General features: G+C 38.0%; 1 pseudogene; it reads left to right on the top strand.

Annotated features, from left to right (window-relative positions):
• The first annotated feature begins 1,747 nt into the window (after window positions 1-1,747).
• On the top strand, window positions 1,748-2,295 carry LOC141501430 (stromal cell-derived factor 2-like protein 1 pseudogene; annotated as a pseudogene).
• Window positions 2,296-3,947: the final 1,652 nt, after the last annotated feature.

Raw genomic sequence — 3,947 nt, 5'->3', positions numbered from 1 at the left:
ATTAGAAATAAGACAAATTGAAGTCCCAGAGACAATTATGAATTGGTATCAAAACCAAAAAATCCATGAAGTCCATGAAAGTTGATCATCGCCCCATGTTGCTGTTAGTGTGTACAGTGTTTTTCTGGTTCTGCTCATCTCACTCAGCATCAGTTCATTCAAATCCCTCCAGACTGGAAGTTAACTTTGAGAGACTTCTGACATTCTAGGACATCAAGAATAAACAAATCAAAGAAAATCAAAATTAAAAATAGAAGAAAATACCCCATTGGAAAAAAATCTGAAAAAATAGTTCTAGGAGTGATCATTTTAGAATTATTCCCACAAGCTCTCCTGCAAATGACTCCAAATACTTTTAAATAATTAACAATGATAATTTGATTAATCAAATTCTAGATAGTCAGAATCCACAAAAATACTGAGTGAAATGATTTTCCAGCTTAAGAAAACTTGAAAGATCAATGGAAAGGTACTGAATTAGAGCTGAATTAGAAAGGGACCACAGTATAGCTTGGGCCATGCCAGAGCAAACTGGCTCTAGCTATCCAGGAATACAACTTGGGGCACTTTGGGACATGGATCTCTCTCTTCTCTTATCCCAAAGATTGACAAAGACAATTGGGAGACTGTAAGGAAAAAAAAAAAGCTTTAATGTCAAAGCATAACAGGGACTCTCCTCATGGTTCCTGGGCAGAGGGGAGTGTTTGTGGTCATCCACAAACCAGAGCACAGGCCAGGAGAGCAGTCAGAATCTCTCATAAGTCCTTGCAAAATTTGAGGTCCCTGGGGTATGTCTCTGAAAATAGCTCCAATAAACACGCAAAAGCTTGGGACAATGCATCATCCATCCTGAAACCAGAACTCCACTCTAATAAAGTCAAAATCAGGTCATAGGCAGGGGAAATGAGCAAACAACAGAACGAAAATAAATACTACTATAAACAATTACTTTGGATCTATGGAGGATGAAAATATACACTTAGAAGATAACAAAATCAAAGTTTCTTTGTCCAAAGCCTCCAAGAAAGAAATTAATTGATTTTTGTCAATGGAAGAGTTCATAAACATTGTGAAAATCAAACAATAGAAGTTAAGGAAAAATTTTATAGGGAAATGAGAGCAATAACGGGAAAAATCATGAAAACCACCTCAGTGGTTTGGTGAAGGAATTATAAAAATTACTGAAGAAAATAATATCTTAAAAACTAGTTTGAGGGGTGGCTAGGTGGTACAATGGATAGGGTACTGGCCCTGGATTCAGGAGTACCTGAGTTGAAATCTGGCCTCAGACATTTAATAATGACCTAACTGTGTGGCCTTGGGCAAGCCATTTAACGCCATTGCCTTGCAAAAACTAAAAAAAAATATTAAAAATACCAGTTTGAGTCAAATGGGAAAAAAACAGTCAAAAGGTGAATGAAGAGAAGAATACCTTAAAAAGCAAAATTGGCCAGATAGAAAAGGACATACAAAAATCTCTCTGAAGAAAATAGCTTCAAATGCAGAATGGAGATAAGGGAAGTTGATAATTTTGTGAGAAATCAAGAAACAAAGAAAGCAAAACCAAAGGGATATAAACTAGAAGAAAATATGAAATATCTCATTAAAGAAACCATTGATCTTGAAAACAGAAACAAGAAATAATTTTAAAATTATTGGACTAGATCTGGAGGCCAGAACTGTGGCTGTTGCTGCTACTGCCACTTCTGGCACCCCAGTCCCCAAAGGGTGCTGAACCTTGGGACCATGGACCTGTGGCTCCATGTTCAAGCTAATAAACACACACCACAGCATCTGTGTGCATCCACATGATGTCAAATAAAACTCCGGGAGCAGACAGTAGTCTTTGACCAACATGGAGTCCTCCGCTGATGAATACAGTTACTGGAATATTCAAGGTGGAACAGAGGGTAAATTCCCCTGATGGGTGCCAGTGCTCTGTGGACAAACCATTTGGCTCATCCATGTGAAACCAGGCAAGTACCTACAAACCCACCCTTTACCTCCGCTCTGTCCAACAACCAGGAGGTAAGAGCATTTGGAGACAGCAGTGAGGGAGACCACCTAAATGTGAGGCTGGTAAGTGCAGTGGGGTCTACTGCATTGGAAGGAAACAGTCTACTTCCAGCACACTAGCTGCCATAGCTACTTGTCTGTCACAGGTCAGACCATATCTATAGGCAGAGGGAGATTCACAGTATGTCCAGTTCCAACCAGCACAATTCCTGAAAAGCAATGGAGGTTGTCTTCATCAAGACCAGCCCTGTGAAGGCTTTGGGGCATGATGAGCTGTGAGTGATTCCTCCCTGTGCCTTGAACAGCCACTGCCCCCCTTCCCCCCCACAGTGGATAGCGATGAATAAGGAATAGAATGCTTGTTTGATGGGTGAAAAAAAAAAGCTATTGGACTAAATGAAATCTATGACCAAAACCTAAAAAAAAAAGCCTATTCTTCACTTTTCAAGAAATAACACAGGAAAATTGCCCTGCTATCCTATGCAGAGGGTAAAATAGAAACTGAGGGATTCTACCGATCACCTCCTGCAAAGGATCCAAAAATGAAAACTTCCAAGAATATTAGAATTCCCAGGTCAAGTAGAAAATATTACAAGAAACTCTAAAGAAACAATTCAAATGTTGTGGAACTTACAAAACCACAAGATTCAGTAGCTTCTATATTAAAGGCTCAGAGATCTTGGACTATGAAATTCCAGGAGTTAAAAGAACTTGGATTACAGCCCAATACTCTTTCAGGGGAAAAAATGGATAGTCAATGGATAATCAAATTTTAATGAAATGACCAGCGTAGACAGAAAGTTTGATCTTCAAATGCTCGATTCAAGGGAAGAAAAGAAGGCAAATGGGAAGGGCTAATTGTGAGGTAATTAATGATGTCAGACTGCTGTATCCTTGCATGGGGAGGATGATGTTAACTCACATGGGAAGGAGAAAGGGGACGGGGAAGGGAGGCGGGATGTAGGTGATAGAAAAGAGGGAAGATCATGGGGCCAGCAATCAGATCTAACATACTTTTGAGGATGGACAGGGTAAAAGGAGAGAGGGATTAGAATAAATGGGAGTGTGGGGGGATGGGATGGAGACAGATAAAGCAAACAATAGCCACAAAGGGTAAAAATGTTGAAAGAATTCCTTGAATTGATTTATAATAAAGAGTGCCAGAATGCCATCCACCCCAAAGAAAGAGCTGATGTGTCTGAATACAGACTTAAGCACACATACACACACACACACAAAGACAGACACAGACACACACAATACATATGTGTATATATATATATGTAAAATTTTCAATAAAAAAATTCACTGACCACCTCCTCAAAGTGATCACAAAAACAAAAAGAAAGGAATATGATAGTCAAATACCAGAATTGTCAGAACAAGCAGAAAATACTGTAAGGAGTCAGAAAAAAATAATTCAAATACCAATGAAATAAGTCCACATTACAAAAGATTTAACAGCTTCAACATTAAAGAATCAAGCAAATTATAATTCAATATTTGGGAAAGCAAAGGGAACTTGGATTACAAACATGAATTAACTACTTTGCAAAATTGAGCATATTTTTCAAGGGAAAAGATAGACATTTACTGAAACAGATCTGTTTCAAACTTTTCTAATCAAAAATAATATTGAACAGAAAATTTGATCTCAAATACAAAATATTAGAGATTTATATAAAGGTAAACAGGAGAGAAAAATATAGTTCTATAAGATTAAACAGTTTTCTTCCCTATACAGGGAGATGATGTTTGTAACTTTTGAAAACTGTATCTCCATTAGCTGGAATATGCTTAGGGACATCTTGGATGGAGTCAAGATAGTGCCACAAAGTTAGGAAGCTCCCAGAGCACTCCCCAAAATAATTTTAAATGAAGATGATAAACATACCCTAACAAGACAGAACCTAAAGAAAACAGTGATGGAC

This window comes from Macrotis lagotis, chromosome 1, assembly GCF_037893015.1.
Source record: "Macrotis lagotis isolate mMagLag1 chromosome 1, bilby.v1.9.chrom.fasta, whole genome shotgun sequence".
Taxonomy (NCBI): domain Eukaryota; kingdom Metazoa; phylum Chordata; class Mammalia; order Peramelemorphia; family Peramelidae; genus Macrotis; species Macrotis lagotis.
This window is presented reverse-complemented; position numbering and strand designations above follow the sequence as displayed.